This window comes from Budorcas taxicolor, chromosome 2 (genome assembly GCF_023091745.1).
Source record: "Budorcas taxicolor isolate Tak-1 chromosome 2, Takin1.1, whole genome shotgun sequence".
Classification (NCBI taxonomy): Eukaryota; Metazoa; Chordata; class Mammalia; order Artiodactyla; family Bovidae; genus Budorcas; species Budorcas taxicolor.
The window spans coordinates 158317762-158336073 of NC_068911.1; the positions used below are offsets into that span (position 1 = coordinate 158317762).

The following is an 18312-nucleotide window of genomic DNA, read 5'->3' on the forward strand; positions in this document are numbered from 1 at the left end:
TTATGAATCCTCAACTCTTTATAATTGTGAGTTAACTGGACTTCATTATGAAGCATATGTTTCCTTTACACTTTTTCTAGCTTTCAGAATTATAACAAAGATGAAGAGTGACTTTTATAAATCTTAGTTTGTCTTTTCTTTTTACATTAAATGTCAGCAAAATCAAAATATTGATTCTGGGGCATTAGAATGATTTCCATGGTAACCAGCTTCTATTTAAGTCAAGGATTATGACTTCCCTGAGGATGAAAGTAAAAAGGAAATGGCCTTGTAGCAAAACAGCTTTCAGGGTAGGAGAGAAATAGTTTAATGATGAACACAAACAAAAAAATCACATACCAGGAAAAGTATAATTTAGCTTTTAAAAATTGTAATTGTGTCATACTGAAAATATATATTTGCAATTCTATTTTAAGATCTTTCATAATGACACATTTCAAAATGTACACAGTAGAGAAGATAAATTGACCATAAATATACAATAGATATTTTAATTGCTCTTTCTATTGCTTCAGTGTAATACCTGCTGAGTTTGAGGAAAGATTAGATGAAGTAAAAGCAGCTAACTAGAAAGGATGAGAGACCTGACAACTACATCTGTAGTATGCAGGAAAGAGCAGTAACTGTGCAAACTCACATTGTCCATTCCCATTGTTCAGGTCCATACGTATTTCATTTCTTAACAGAGTCATTCACAGAGATGCTCTGTGGTGCAGGCCAAAGAGATTGTGCTAAGAATCTACAAGCAAACATTGACTTTGAGACAGTGATCTAATGAGACTGTTTCTTCACCTTTAAAATGATGATGAAGCACCGAAAACTAATCATACCCTGCCCCCTCACAGTCTTATGACCATACAGTTGGCTAATGCCCACAACTGTGCATGGTAAAAAGAAAATGCTATACAAATGTAAGTTCATATGATTTTAAATGGGTGCTTACACTTATTAACTGAACTGAACTGAATTGACTTATCAATGGCCAGAATAACACGAAATTTTGGTTTCCTGTGCATGGATGCTGTTTCTTCGGGGGCATCTGACTCTTTGCGACCTTGTGAACTGTAGCCTGCCAGGCTCCTCTGTCCATGGGATTCTCCAGGCAAGAATACTGAAGTGGGTTGCCATTCCCTTCTGCAGGGGATCTTCCCATAGCACATATATCAAAAATAAATAGGAGAAATACAGAGGTTGGTTCCCTCTTTGCTCACTTTCTGAAGGGATTTTATTATTAATGGGTATTGAATTTTATCAAAAACTTTTTTTGCATCTATTGAGATGATCATATGATTTTTATTTTTCAGTTTGTTAATGTGCTGTCTCGCACTGATTTGCAGGTATTGAAGAATCCTCGTATTCCTTGGATAAGTCCCACTTGATCACGCTGTATGATCCTTTTAATGTTTGTTGGATTCAGTTTGCTAGTATTTTCCAGAGAATTTTGCATCTATGTTCATCAGTAATAAAAATGTTAGTCACTCAGTTATGTCCAACTCTTTGTGACCCCATGGATTATAGCCTGCCAGGCTCCTCTGTCCATGGAATTCTCCAAGCAAGAATACTGGAGTGGGTAGCCATTCCCTTCTCCAGGGGATCTTCCTGATCCAGGGCTTGAACCCCCATCTCTTGCATTGCACACAGACTCTACCATCTGATCCATTAGGGAACCCCTCATCTTGGTCTGTAATTTTCTTTTTTTGTGATATCTTCTTCTGGTTTTGGCATCAGAGTGATAGTGTCCTCACAGAATGACCTTGGGAGTGTTCCTTCTTCTGAAATTTTTTGGGGAAAATTTTAGAAAGATAGGTGTTACATCTTCTCTAAATGTTTGAGAGAATTCACCTGTAAAGCCATCTGGACCTGGACTTCTGTTAGTTGGAAGTTTTCAAATCACTGTTTCAATTTCAGTACCTGTTATTTCTCTGCTCATATTTTCTATTTCTTCCTGTTTCAGTCTTGGAAGGTTGTACCTTCTAAGAATTTGTCCATCTTTTCATTTTTATTGCTATACAGTTTACAAACAGAAACAGACTTAAAGACATCAGAAAGAAACTATGGTTAATGAAGGGGAATATGTGGGGGGAGGGATAACATGAGTTTGGGATGAACATATACACACTACTATGTGTATGATAGATAACCAACAAGGACCTCTATATAGCACAGAGAACTCTACTCAATATTCTGTGATAACTTACATGAGAAAAGAATCCGAAAAAGAATGAATATATGTATGTGCATCACTGAATCACTTTACTGTACACCTGAAATTAACACAACATGGTAAATCAACTATACTCCAGTAAAATCGAATAAATTAATAACTATGTAAGACAGGAAAAGAAAAGCCATACACACATACCTTATATGTTAGGCTTAAAACTTTTACACAATGACCCAAATAAACAGAGAAATATTCTCTAGTTGTAATAAACTCTTCATAATAGCATGTCATTAATATGTTTAGTATAATGAATAAAACATATTTTTATTAAGTCAAGTATTTCTATATTTTAAACTCCATTAAAAAACTTAAGTATTCTTTTTTGAAGTATCATTAAGGTATACCGTTATGTTAGTTGCTTCCCAGATGGAGCTAGTGGAAAAGAATCGGACTGCCAATGCAGGAGATGTTAAGAGACCTGGGTTCGATCCCTGGGTCGGGAAGATCCTTTGGAGGAGGGAATGGCCACCTATTCCTATATTCTTACCTGGAGAATTCCATGCACAGAGGAACCTGGTGGCCTACAGTCCATAAGGTCACAAAGAATCAGATACAACTGAAGTGACTGAGCATGCACGCATTATGTTAGTTTCAGCTGTACAACATAATGATTGAATATTTGGATATGTTGCGTAATGATCACCATGATAAATTTAGGTAGCATCCATCACCATACATATTACCTACTTTTTGGTGATGAGAACTTTCAGAATTTATTCTAGTAGCAGCTTTTAAGTATGCAATACAGTATTATTTTTTTTTTAGTTTTTTATTTTTTTAATTTAAAAATCTTTAATTCTTACATGTGTTCCCAAACATGAACCCCCCTCCCACCTCCCTCCCCATAACATCTCTGTGGGTCATCCCCGTGCACCAGCCCCAAGCATGCTAGTCACCATGCTGTACACGCCATCCCCAGGAATTACTGGAAGTCTGTTCTTTTCAACCCTCTTCACCATTTCTCACACACCTCCAAACTAAGTATTCTTAACTTTCTTTTTTTTTAAACTCTTCTTTCAAGTAATTATCAACACTCAGTTTATTATATTAATTCATGATTATCTTCAGAAGACAAGAATTAGGATGGTTCTCCTAGTTTCTGATATTACCTTCTAGATATATTTGTTAGAGTCATGTCTATGAATCAAAATTTGGAATACATGCAGAAACATGTGGAATCACAACGTGTCCTCAGAAACTTGAACTGTGAGGTTGAGCCAGAACCAAAGGAAGACTAAGTTCATTATAGAGTCACTGCCTTAAAAAAACAAAAAATGCAAATCCCTCTTTCAAGATTACCAAAGTAGATGACAGTCTTCAGCAATGTTGCTTTTCTTTTCTTTATTTATTCTGCCAATTCTTTGAGTGTTTACTTGGTTGTAGGGAAATCCAGCAGTGAGCAAAATAGAAATGGTCCTTTCCTTCTTGTTCTTTGTATGTGCTCAGTCACTTCAGTTGTGTTCGACTCTGCAACCCCATGGACTGTAAGCCCATGGGGCTTACATGGGACTCCTCTGTCCATGGGATTCTCCAGGCAAGAACACTGGAATGGGATGTCATGCCCTCTTCCAGGGCATCTTCCCAACCCAGGGATTGAACCTGTGTCTGTTATGTCTCCTGCATTGGCAGGCAGGTTCTTTACCACTATTGCCACATGGGGAGCTCTTCCTTCATGTTACTTACAACCAATTTTGTTTCCAATTCTCTAGCTCAGCCTATTTCCTTCTGTTTACGCCATGAGGCATGCACTGATTTGTTGTTCACTTGCTCAGTTGTGTCCAACTCTTTGTAACCCCCCTGTCCTGCACCATCTCCCAAAGCTTGCTCAAACTCTTGTGTCTGGTTCAAACTGTTGCTTCCTGACTTGCACACATGTTTCTCAGCACTGATTTACAGGAATATTTTCTGGAAAACAGAAAATCTGGCATGACAGCCATGTGAGCATCATCTGTGTAATTAGTTGTTTAACTCTGGAAGAAACAGTTTAGCACATTTTAATAATGTGTTTTTGTCCTACAAAAAATATTTGCTGTTCTTTCATTGTTCAGTGCTAACAATTTAAAGATGCCTGTATCTGATTTTGTATCAATGTACAGCTTTGCAGGCAACCTATAGGCATTCGAGGAGAGAGGACAAACAATGGACTTTTTATGTTGGGGAATTTACAAATTTCCCAGGTCAGAATTCCAGTTTGGGAACTTGAATAAGCCCCAGTCAGAGCCAGCCATAAATTTGGTTTTGCTTTTTCTCAGTGACTAGTCCAGATTTCTAATCCTTACAAGACATTTATAAAAATTAGACTGTGCCTTTTCTGACTCAGCATGAAATATTAGAAAAATAACGGGCTTCATAGGGAAACAGACATTGGTTTCATATCAGTGCTGCCAACATGTAATACACTGTCTCTCACAGACACAGTTTTCTCATCTGTACAATGGGAACAGCAATATTAGTCTTAGGCGGTGAATAGAATCTTGTTGAAGATATTTATCCAGGATTCTTCACTCCCTGGTATACTCACCTTGGATATTCCCTGGAACTCTCATATCATTGGTGGCCTTAAGATTAAGGGGGCCATGTGGCAAGGAATGTGTTGTTGTTTGTTATAGTTCAGTCACCTAGTCATTTCTGAGTCTTTGCGATCCCATGGACTGCAGCATGCCAGGCTTCCCTGTCCTTCACCATCTCCCAGAGTTTGCTCAAACTCATGTCCATTGAGTCAGTGATGCCATCCAATCATCTCAACCTCTGTCATCCTCTTCTCCTCCTGCCCTCAATCCTTCCCAGCATCAGGGTCTTTAAAGTCAAGGAATGCTGGTGGTCTCTAACAACTGAGCGTAGTCTCTGGCTAAAAGCCAGCAAGGAAACAGGGACTTCAGTTCTATAACTACAGGATCTGAATTCCGCCAACAACAATACTCAGCTTAGAAGTAGAGTTCCTTCTAGAATCTCCAAAAATGTAGCCTGGCTGCCACCTCAGTTTCAGCCAGTGGGACCCTGAGCAGAGATCCCAGTCTTCTGGGTTCTGGCCATGCCCAGTGAAAGTGAAAGTCACTCAGTCATGTCCGACTCTTTGTGACCCCATGGACTATACAGTCCATGGAATTCTCCAGGCCAGAAGACTGGAGTGGGTAGCCTTTCCCTTCTCCAGGGAATCTTCCCAACCCAGGGATCAAACCCAGGTCTTCTGCATTGAAGGCAGATTCTTTACCAGCTGAACCACAAAGGAAGCCCAAGAATACTGGAGTGGGTAGCCTATCCCTTCTCCAGCGGATCTTCCCAACCCAGGAATCAACCCGGGGTCTCCTGCATTGCATGTGGATCCTTTACCAACTGAGCTATGAAAGAAGCCCAGCCATGTCCAGACTTCTGATGTATAGAACCAAGAGTTAATAGAGGGGTACTGATTTTTAAGCTGCTATATTTGTGATAACTTGTTATTGTAGCAATAGAAAAAGAATCCATTTTACTAAATTATTGGGCAGAATAAGTGGGGTAAAATTCATCGGCAAAGCACATAGCTTAGAGCGTGGAGAAGAGCAGATCCTCAGCAACCTTGCAGTCCTTCTCAGTGTATGTGTGCATGCTGTCTCTTCAGTCATGTCTGACTCTTTATGATCCTATAAACTGTAGCCCACTATGCTCCTCTGTCCCTGGAATTTCCCAGGCAAGGAATACTGGAGTAGGTTATCATGCCCTCCTCCAGGAGATCTTTCCGACCCAGAGATCAGACCTATGACTTTTGTGTCTCCTGCACTGCAGATAGATTGTTTACAACTAAGACAGTGCTGGTGGTTTTCCAGATTTCCCAGGTCAGACTTTGAAAGTACATGAGATGATAGAAGCCCAGAAAATGCTGACATATTAGGTCTCTTGAATATCTGCTTAACTCTTTCTGAATTTGTGTGGATCTTTTCCTGAGAGGATCTGTCCTTTCTTGCCAGCAGTTTTTGTTCTTTCAAAGGACTCACTGATGGTTTTTCAGTGATGTTTTCAATGACTCATTTAAATGACTGCAACTTGCAGGCTTAGTGCCTTTTTTTCATGTAACAAGTGGCACTTGTAGTTCACAGCAGGCTTTCTAGATGCCTTCAAAGCTCCATTTAGCACCACACTAATGAAACACAAGGAAAGTGGAAAACAAGCTCTTGAAATCTTCATCGTTTTGGCACTGGGTAGTGTTCTAGTGTATGTTCTTGTTGGTTTGATGGGATGAGACGTGGGGAATTGTCACTGAAGTCCCACATTCCTAGGCTTCACTTTCCAGGTTGACAGAATCAGAAGTTGCTAGGCTTCCTGGTGTAAAAGCCATCTGTCAAACCAGGCTGCTCAGACAGAGGCAGAGTTTTATGACTACAGCATGTGATCTTTTTCTAAACATACCCCGAGGCCCATGAATGAAACTATTTGTAAGTGAAATCATCTTTCTCTTGGTCCTGGCTATTGATTCTAGTCTGGAGAACTACCCTGCCTCTTTCTCGTCTCATCCAACACCCTTTCAGTAACACTCTGGATTTGGTCTGATTTGTCTCAGTGTCTGAAATTCATAAGACGATTTTTATCCATTTTGTTGCTACTGATGGCATCTTCAATAAGTTCAAACTTCCCAAGTATCTGCTCTGATCATGGCATTGATTGTGGAGTATTCTATTCCTATACTGAGCTTAGTCACTGAGTCATGTCTGACTCTTTGCAACCCCATGGACTGTAGCATGACAGGCTCCTCTTTCCATGGAATTCTCCAGGCAAGAATACTGGAGTGGGTAGTCATTCCCTTCTCCAGGGAATTTCCCAACCCAGAGCTTAAACCTAGTTTTCCTGCATTGCAGGGAGATTCCTTGCTGTCTAAGTCACTAGACAGCAGGTTGTACTCAGTTCAGTTGCTGTACTTAGTTCAGTTCAGTCATTCAGTCATGTCCTACTCTTTGCAATCCCATGGACTGCAGCACATCAGGATTCCCTGTCCATCACCAACTCCCAGAGCTTACTCAAACTCATGTCCAATGAATCAGTGTTGCCATCAAACCATCTCATCCTCTGTTGTTCCCTTCTCCTCCTGCCTTCAATTTTTCCCAGCATCAGGGTCTTTTCAAATGAGTCAGTTCTACAAAGCAGGTGGCCAAAGTATTGGAGTTTCAGCTTCTGTATCAGTCCTTCCAATAAATATTCAGGACTGATTTCCTTTAGGATGAATTGGTTGGATCTCCTTGCTGTCCAAGGGACTCTCAAGAGTCTTCTCCAACATCACAGTTCAAAAGAATCAATTTTTCCTCGCTCAGCTTTCTTTATAGTCCAACTCTCATATCCATACATGTCTACTGAAAAAACCATAGCTTTGAATAGACATACCTTTGTTGGCAAAGTAATGTCTCTGCTTTTTAAATGCTGTCCGGGTTGGTCATAACTTTTCTTCCAAGGAGCAAGTGTCTCTTAATTTCATGGCTGCAATCACCATCTGCAGTGATTTGGGGACACCCCAAAATAAAGTCTGTCACGATTTCCATTGTTTCCCCATCTATTTCCCATGAAGTGATGGGACCAGATGATTTTACTTTTATGGATGGTGAATTTTAAGCCAACTTCTTCACTCTCCTCTTTCACTTTCATCAAGAGGCTCTTTAGTTCTTCTTCACTTTTTGCCATAAGGGTGGTGTCTTCTGTCTATCTGTGGTTATTGATATTTCTTCAAGCAATCTTGATTCCCTTGTGGTTCATCCATCCTGGCATGTCACGTGATGTACTCTGCATATAAGTGAAATAAACAGGGTGAAAATATACAGCCTTGACATACTCCTTTCCTGATTTGGAACCAATCTGTTGTTCCCTGTCCAGTTCTACCTGTTGCTTCTTGACCTGCATACATATTTTTCAGGAGGCAGGTCAGGCGGTCTGGGATTCCCATCTCTTGAAGAATGTTGTAATCCACACAGTCAAAGGCTTTGGCATAGTCAATAAAGCAGATGTAGATGTTTTTCTGGAACTCTCTTTTTTTTTTTTTGATGATCCAGAAGATATTGGCAATTTGATCTCTGGTTCCTCTGCCTTTTCTAAATCCAGCTTGAACATCCGGAAGTTCACAGTTCACGTACTGTTGAAGACTGGCTTGGAGAATTTTGAGCATTACTTTGCTAGTGTGTAAGATGAGTGTAATTGTGTCATAGTTTGAGCACTCTTTGGCATTGCCTTTCTTTGGGACTGGAATGAAAACTGACCTTTTCCAGTCCTGTGGCCACTGCTGAGTTTTCCAAATTTGCTGGCATATTGAGTGCAGCTCTTTCAGAGCATCATCTTTTAGGATTTGAAACAGCTCAACTGGAATTCTATCACCTCCACTAGCTTTGTTCTTGTGTTGCTTCCTAAGGCCCACTTGACTTCACATTCCAGGATGTCTGGCACTAGGTGACTGATCACACCATCATGGTTATCTGGGTCATGAAGATCTTTTTTGTGTAGTTCTTCTGTGTATTCTTGCCACCTCTTCTTAATATCCTCTGCTTCTGTTAGGTCCTTACCATTTCTGTCCTTTATTGCACCCGTCTTTGCATGAAATGTTCCCTTCATATCTTTAATTTTCTTGAAGAGATCTCTAGTCTTTCCCATTCTATTGTTTTCCTCTATTTCTTTGCACTGATCACTGTGGAAGGCTTTCTAATCTCTCCTTGCTATTCTTTGGAACTCTGCATTCAAATGGGTATATCTTTCCTTTTCTCCTTTGACTTTTGCTTTTCTTCTTTTCACAGCTATTTGTAAGCCCTCCTCAGACAACCATTTTGCCTTTTTGCATTTCTTTTTCTTGATAATAGTCTTGATCACTGCCTCCTATTTAATGTCACAAACCTCTGTACATAGTTGTTTAGACACTCTGTCTATCAGATCTAAGCCATTGAGTCTATTTGTCACTTCCACTATGTAATCATAAGGGATTTGATTTAGGTCATACCTGAATGGTCTAGTGGTTTTCCTTACTTTCTTCAATTTAAATCTGAATTTGGCAATAAGGAGTTCATGATCTGAGCCACAGTCAGCTGCTGGTCTTGTTTTTGCTGACTGTATAGAGCTTCTCCATCTTTTGCTGCAGAGACTATAATCAATCTGATTTTGGTATTCACCATCTGGTGATGGATGTCCATGTGTAGAGTCTTCTCTTGTGTTGTTGGAAGAGAGTGTTTGCTATGACCAGTGTGTTCTCTCTCTTGGCAAAACTCTGTTAGCCTTTGCCCTGCTTCATTCTGTACTCCAAGGCCACATTTGCCTGTTACTCCAGGTATCTCTTGACTTCCTAATTTTCATTCCAGTCCCCTATGATGAAAAACACATCTTTTCTGGGTATTAATTCCAGAAGATCTTGTAGGTCTTCATAGAACCATTCAACTTGAGCTTCTTCAGCATTACTGGTCAGGGCCTACACTTGCATTACCGTGATATTGAATGGTTTGGCTTGGAAATGAACAGAGATCATTCTGTCGTTTTTGAGATTGCATCCAAGTACTGCATTTTGGACTCTTTTGTTGGCTATGATGGCTACTCCATTTCTTCTAAGGGATTCTTGCCCACAGTAGTAGATATAATGGTCATCTGAGTTAAATTCACCATTCCAGTCCATTTTAGTTCACTGATTCCTAAAATGTCGATGTTCCCTCTTGCCATCTCCTGTTTGACCACTTCCAATTTGCCTTGATTCATGGACCTAACAGTCCAGGTTTCTATGCAATATTGCTCTTATAGCATCGGACCTTGCTTCCATCACCAGTCACATCCACAACTGGGTGTTGTTTTTGTTTTGGCTCCATCCCTTCATTCTTTCTGGAGTTACTTCTCCACTGACCTCCAGTAGCATATTGGGCAGGGACCAACCTGGAGACTTCATCTTCCAATGTTGTATCTTTTTGCCTTTTCATACTGTTCATGGGGTTCTCAAGGCAAGAATACTGAAGTGGTTTGCCATTCCCTTCTCCCACAGATCGCGGTAGGAATTCAGTTCAGTTCAGTCACTCAGTCCTGTCCGACTCTTTGCGACCCCATGAATCGCAGCACGCCAGGCCTCCCTGTCCATCACCATCTCCCGGAGTTCACTCAGACTCATGTCCATCGAGTCAGTGATGCCATCCAGCCATCTCATCCTCTGTTGTCCCCTTCTTCTCCTGCCCCCAATCCCTCCCAGCATCAGAGTCTTTTCCAGTGAGTCAACTCTTCGCATGAGGTGGCCAAAGTACTGGAGTTTCAGCTTTAGCATCATTCCTTCCAAAGAAATCCCAGGGTTGATCTCCTTCAGAATGAACAAGTTGAATCTCCTTGCAGTCCAAGGGACTCTCAAGAGTCTTCTCCAACACCACAGTTCAAACGCATCAATTCTTCGGCGCTCAGCTTTCTTCACAGTCCAACTCTCACATCCATACATGACTACTGGAAAAACCATAGCTTTGACTAGATGGACCTAAGTTGGCAAAGTAATGTCTCTGCTTTTGAATATGCTATCTAGGTTGGTCATAACTTTTCTTCCAAGGAGTAAGCGTCTTTTAATTTTATGGCTGCAGTCACCAGCTGCAGTGATTTTGGAGCCCAAAAAAATAGTTGTAATTTATACAAAGTGATTTCCTGTCTTCTGTCTACTTGTTGAGTAGTATTTTGATGACAAGTAAAGATGAGACTGCATGTTTCTAAATTATACAACTTCTCAAAATTTTTATCTCTCAAAAATTTTATCAATTTCCAGTTATAGGAAAACAGACTTCAGAAAGCATGTGTCCTCAATGAAGAAGATACTAAATGTAACCCTCAGTGCAACTTTCTGCTGAAATTTAATAGACTAATATAAATACCACAGACATCTAGATAATTGGTAAATAAATCTATGTTTTCGTCAGGCCTCAAACTTGAATAGGGTTTTATTTCTTCTATGCATTTATACTGAAAGATTAGGAAGTCATGTGGTAAATTCTTAAATTACTAAGGTTTTAAAAGGAAAATGAAGGACGAGAGTTGATGGCCTGCCTTCCTTAAATGGTTCCTACTTCCTTTAGCTCTCTTCTCTATAAAACTCTCAACTCTCACATCTCTATATCTCTGTGCTTCAATCTGGCCCCTAAATTCTGAAGCTAACTGAGAACATCATCCTTAGAAGGGAATTCAGAACGTCCTTGCACTTACATAAATATGTTTCCTGCAAGTAACCCAACCCCTACTCCATCTTTCCAACCTTGGTCAGTGTATGTCTCAGGGTATTTCTGATAAAAACATTTTCTTCCATTTGGTTACATAAAGCATTTGACACAATTAAAATGTAATTTTTATTTCTAAAAAAATGGCATAATCTCCTTTATACTTGTACAGACCACCTCATAGATCCTCATAGATTTAACAGTCATTGGAAGGAGTCTTTCTAACCGGTGAACTTCCCTCAAGGTATGATGGAAATGAGATTAGCTCCTTTCAGTTGACCTTGACTACTAGTCTTACCTACTTCTAACCTTGGCTTAGTGGCCTCTTCAAATCACAGTCTTGTGTTTCTCCTTCCTTGTTTAGCTGGTTTCTAAAAGGCCTTCTGCATGCCCATGCTCCATGGCCTCAATGTTCATTTGCCCCAGATCCACAATTTACTGCTGACTCCACCTTCACTGTCACTGAATCCCATCTTGGTCCCAAACTCAGTGACTTCCTTTTATGCCTGTCCTTTGGTATTTCTCTTCAGCATTTTAGACTGTTGATCATTCCCATATTTCCTAAATCTGCCATTCCTTTGTTATTCATGCATGGCTCCCTACTGGTTTTCTTCCTCTGCTTTCTAAGTCTTCTTTGAGGGTATCTCTTGTTCTGCTTGATTTTTCAGTGATGATGTTTCTAGAGGCTTTTTCTGGAAATGTCTAGATGCATCTAGATGATGTTTCTAGATTAATAAGATCGCTGGATCTTATTAATATTTTCTTCTCTTACATGCTACTATATATTTGTTGAATAACAAGTAATGAATTTTACACACTCTCTGAGTGTCTGACTGCATCTCTGGACCCACATATGTCTGTAGATGTCAGAGTTTTCAAACTCATCGTATCCACATTGACCCGGCAGTTTCCTCCATGTTTCCTAACCTGATACTCGGTTTAGAAAAGTGAGAGCTTTATCAGATTTCTCTCCTTCACTTAGCCCTGACATTGAATCAGTTAACAAGTGTAGCCAATTCTGCTCCTCATACTTCTGCTGCCTGACCCTCTCCATCATCTGCACTCTTTCTCTCCTATCTCAGACCATCGTCATTTCTCACTTGGACAACTGCTCAGGCACCTCATTGGTCTCCTTTCCTGCACCATCACCTTTTCAAGTCTATCATTTTTACTACATCCAGAGAGGATTTTTCTCACATACATACCAGATCACATCATTACTCAGCTCCTGATTTCACTGAATCATGTCCTGTTCTTCATTTACCTGATAAAATGACAACACTTTAGCATAACCCTCATCATCTGACCCCTGCCAGTCCCCAGAACCACATCTCCTAACAGTCATGCTTCTCACAGCATTCCCAAACCATATAATTTTCTCTGAACAAAGGCAGCAAGCTTGTTCCTGCCTCTGTGCCCTTGAGAGTGAAATCCCTTCTTTCTGTAACATCTTCTCCTCATTAACTTCTATGGCCAATTTCCACTCATATATCAAGACCCCAATGTAACTGCTACCTTCTCTGTGATAATGTATGTAGGCACATTCTTCTGTGTAATTTGTATATAACTCCAGTATATCTATTTTTATGTACTCAGTCAATTCAGTCATGTCTGACTCTTTGTGACCCCATGGACTGTAGTCTACCAGGCTCCTCTGTCCATGGAATCTCCCAGGCCAGAATACTAGAATGGGTTACTATTTCCTTCTCCAGGGAATCTTCCTGACCTAGGAGTCAAACCTGTGTCTCCTGCATCTCCTACCTTGGAGGCAAATTCTTTACCACTGAGCCATCCAGGAAGCCCGTCTATTGTTATGTGCTGTGCTAAGTCACTCTAGTCATGTCCCACTTTTTGCAATACTATGGACTGTAACCCACCAGGTTCCTCTGTCCATGGGATTCTCCAAGCAAGGATACTGGAGTGGGTTGCCATGCCTTCCTCTAGGGAATCTTCCCAACCCAGGGATCGAACCCATGTCTCCTACATTGGCAGTCAGGGTCTCTTACCACTAACACCACCTGGGAAGTCCCTATTTTATATAGTATGCTAAATATTTGCCTAATTTTTGTATCCTAATGAGTCTAAACATGCCTTAGAAATGTGGACCTGTTCTTTTTGCCTTTGTGTCTTCAATGCCTATCACAGAGTAGGACTTAATAGGTAATGTTGAAGGAGCATATTTTTAATAACACGCTCTTTCATTAATGAGTCTTCCAACAGGCTAATTGCTATGAAGAGTTATTGCACTTTCAAGCATCTTTACAGTAAAAAGAAGTTAAGCATTTGGAGAGCTTAGAGGAAAAGCAGGGTGATTCATAATACTCAGGGAGCAAGTATCTTGGCCATCCATCTATCCTTCAGTCCCAGCTTTGTTTACGATACAGTAACCACTCTGAATGATTTAAAAGATGAAATGGTTCTGCTTGTTCTTAGGTTAGGTTTGTAAAACCTTACAATAGACTTCTTCCATTGTTTTACATTTCTGAATCTTGGTAGGTATGCAAATTAATTATACAGGGTGGTGAAAAATACTGTTGACAGGCTGTAATGTATTATTGGCACCATGTACTTATTGATTTATCTTCATATTATAAATAAAACATATTAAGCTTGTGCCCTTCAGATAAGGTTTTTTAAAAAGTTTTTCAATTAATATGCAAGAGAGAACTGAGGTTGCTTTCTCTTAAATGACTTTTGAAAGTTGTTTTAGTCTTTCCTATCATATATTATGGGGTTTCCCTTGGTTGCTTATGTCATCTTCTTAGGAGGCCAGATATGTTCTTCCAGATTAATTGTATTTTCCCATTCTATAGGCATGCAGCTTCTGAACAGTTCTTCACTCTACCATGAAGAAGCATGTGTAAAGCCATTTTTTAAGGCAGAGTGACTGCGTGTGTGCATAAATCTTGCCTTTAATTGACCTCGACAAAGCATATACTTATTGCAGAATGAGTGCCTTGATTTAATGGCCCTGTGTCTTTCCTGAGAGTTTCTAGAATACGTATTGCTTTCTACACTTTTTCTTGTTAAGTGGAAAGGCAGTGATTTAAGACAAGCTCTTTTTATTTTTTTCTATTAATATGTATTAAATTAAGTTGATTATATGGAGCAGAACGTGGGAACACATTGCCCTTTGGAAATCCCTGCTTTCTGACAGCTCCATCTAATGAGAACAGCTGAAAACTAACAAGAATTTAAATTTAAAAAAAGAGTTAAGGGGAGAAAGACTTCTTCTTGCACTAAGGCTTGTGAATTTTTACAGAATATAAACTGCACTTTTTTTTTCAACTGGTATAAATTTATTACGAGCAATGAATGAGCATGGGAAAAGGAAAAGTAAGGATTGTTTTACTGATATTAAAGGAAGAGAAGCATTTAAAGAATCTATATATTTAGTATCAAACTAAAGAGTATCAAAAGGTCTTGATTATAATTAACCTCCTTTTCTATTCAGGGTTAATGTGATGGCCTGAGGATGTCATTTGTCGACAGTTATTTATTAAGTATCTATCATGTGCCAGCTACAATGTTAGGTAACAGAGAAACAGGAAAGATGTGTTATCTCCCCTAAAAGACTTGACAACCCAAGGAGGCCCACTGATAATCAAACAGGCAGTCAAGTAAAGTGGGATCAGTTCCTGGGTGGGGAGGGGCAGAGTACAGGGCTCACTGTGTGAGCATAAATCAAGGGCACCTACCCCAACTTAAAGAGTCAGAGATGGGTTCTTAGAGGTAGTGTCATGAATGCTGAAAATAAGGATGCAAGATATTTTAGAAATATTCTGTTAAAAATACTTAAAATGGCAAAGTATATTGCAACTGAATGAGAAAGCTCTTATTCCTTCAGAAAATATGGCAAAGCAAACTGATTTACATCCTTGTAGCTCTAAATAACCAAAACTCTACCGTCCATATATAATTTTATTTGGGGAATTCAGATGTTTATTTTATCTTGTTTAATCTTCCATCTCTAGGAGATGTGAACGGCTGGGCTATCTTTAACAGAAAAGTAAGTGTTCACAGAGATGAAATTCAAGTTGAGATACTCACTTCCACAAAATATTAAATAGACTTTGTACCCATATGTGGAATATAAATAAGAAATATGAAAATTAGAACTGTCCCATTTTTATACATTTTATTTTCTTTCTCCAAACTGTGGGTAATATGGCCATGATTGTTTACATGATGGGTCTTCCCTGGTAGCTCAGCTGGTAAAGAATCTGCCTGCAATGATATGGGGCTTCCCAATGGCTCAACAGTAAAGAATATGCCTGCAATGCAAGAGACACAGGGGATGTGGGTTTGATCCCTGGGTTGAGAGGTTCCCCTGGAGGAGGAAATGGCATCCTGCTCCGTATTCTTGCCTGAAAAATCCCATGAACAGAGGAGCCTGATGGGCTACAGTCCATGGGGTTGCAAAGGGTCAGACACAACTGAGCACAAGCCACAAGGTTTACGTGTATATAAGTTTGAGGGAGAAAAGGAATGCATGTTCTGTCTATGCTCCCTTAGATCAAAGAAGCCAGAGCCTTGTAGATCTGTCCCTTAGCTGAGATGCTTTCTCCTATTCCTATCCAACATTTAGACTTCTGTGGCTGTGAAAATATTTGTTTTAGCAACATGTGCACACCAGCTTAGGGCTTCCTACATAGTGCTAGTGGTAAAGAATCCACCTGCCACTGCAGGGGACATGAGCCCTTCATTCGTCCCTAGTTTGGGAAGATCCCCTTGAGGATGGCATGGAAACCCACTCCAATATTCTTGCCTTGACAATCCCATGGATAGAGGAGTCTGGCAGTCTATAGTCCAGAGAGTCGCAAAGAGTCAGACATGACTGAAGCGACCGAGCGTACGTGCATGCGCACCAGCTTGACAGTGGGTCCTGGATTAAATATAAAATTGATTGTCGCATTAAAAATAGTTGAGTAAAACGTTGTTGATTTGGTTGTAGTGGCAAAATTAGTGTTGAAACAACTTTCTCACATGGTGATAGAGAAAGAGCTATGTCTTACAAGTGGAACAGAGGATGATGAAGAGCTTCTGTACTTGTAATCTGGGATGTATGTAATGGAAGGATTGCTGTCTTTCTCAGTCCCCAAACAATGTGGAAATGCCGACTATAGCCACTGAAAGCAAGTTAAATTCTCCCATTATGGGCCAATATGTCCAGAGAGGCAACTTCTTGTGATCTATGAGATTGTTCTTTTAACAAATATTTATTGAGTACCTACTATATGCCAGTCACTGTTCTAGGAGTTTTAGATACATCCATGAACAAATTTTTGCAAAAGGTGCATGACCTTTGAAGTATTTATATTCTAGCAGGAGTAAGAAATTGATATATAATAGACATACTAAACCCACACATTGGCTAGTATGTTATGTGTGTGTGTAAGTCGCTCAGTCATGTCTGACTCTTTGCAACCCCATGTACTGTAGCCTGCCAGGCTCCATGGGGTTCTCCAGGCAAGAATACTAGAGTGGATTACCACTTCCTTCTCCATGGGATCTTCCCAACCCAGGGATTGAACACAAGTCTCCTGCATTGCAGGCAGATTCTTTACCATCTGAGCCACCAAGGAAGCCTGACTAGCATGTTAGAATGTTATAAATGCTATGGGAGAAAGAAAAATCTAGACCAAGGCAAAGAGATCCAAGAAGCTGGGGCACCTTTAAGAAGAGAGGGCAGAAAAGACTTCATCCTGATTTTTGAGTTAAGATATGCACTCAGCCTCATCAGAGGATGAGATGGTTAGATAGCATCACCAACTCAATAGCATGAATCTGAGCAAACTCTGGGAGATAGTGGAGGACAGGGAAGCCAGGCATATTACAGTCCATGGGGTCACAAAGAGTCAGACACAACTTAGTGATTGAACAACAACAACATTGGATCAGTCTAGATCTGATCAGGAGAGAAAAAACCATGCGGTTACTTGAAAAGGGAGGCTCACTGTAAAGAATCACTAATTATAACTGAGGATTAGAGTAATGGGAACAGTCAGAAAGAAGTAAAGAAAACTGCAAAACTGCAATGACTACAGGATTGAAGATGCAAGGAACAGTCTCTGGTTCCAAGGCTTGAGATAGGGTGCCCCCTTCAACCTGGGTGAGACCCATGCCTTGTTGGAAGGCATAGCTGTGGATTATTGAATGGCAGAGACATCACTGTGGTGCAATGGTACTCTTACTGGAAATTCATCTTCTGCAACTTCCTGAAAAACCACCTTTTAGGGTGCTGGTGCTCATAGGAGTTTCTCATCAGTGGTGGGATTTGGCTTGCTGCAAGCAGCTGATGTTTTGGGAGCCAGATGCTAGTGAAGCTATCTGCTCTGTGGGGTGGGAATTAGATGTGGGAAAGCCACTTTGTGAAGCAGAAGGTTGGCTAGTGAGCCCGGGAACCAGGAAGTAAAACCCTTTTCTGCTGTAATGTTCCTCCAGCATCCTCTGTAGGCAAAGCTTAACATTGTGCCAGCTGGCCCAGGAGAAAATATTTAAAGGGCCTAAATTCCTTGTCACAAACAGGAAAAGAGGATGCATTTGGAAGTGAAAGTCACTTAGTTGATAACTCATGTGGACAGAAAGGAGATAAGGACTCCCACTTAGGTAGGTGTCTTGAGGGAGTGCATTCCCAGTGGAGAAAATAGTTACCTGGAAGGCCCCAAAATTGGAATTGCATAAGAAAAAAGTCAGTGTAAGGGGAGCATTGTGGGTAAAAATGACAAGACCAGGAAGTGAGGTCAGAGAGGAAAAGGTGAGACCCTGTAGAATCTTCCTTGTAGTTCTTCCGAGGGCTTGGTGTTCAAGGGAGCTGTTGCAGGGGGTGGAGAAGAGGAGTGGCAGGATGTGTTTGTAAAAAATCTTTGTGGTGACTGTGGTGAGGATAAATTTATAGGGGTCAGGTATAGAATCAGGAAGACCAGCCAC

At 40.3% G+C, this 18312-nt stretch overlaps 1 protein-coding gene across 1 annotated transcript in view; it reads left to right on the top strand.

Annotated features, from left to right (window-relative positions):
• Positions 1-18312, top strand: part of NYAP2 (neuronal tyrosine-phosphorylated phosphoinositide-3-kinase adaptor 2) — a 295363-nt gene that overhangs the window by 122940 nt on the left and 154111 nt on the right. The window lies entirely within an intron of this gene.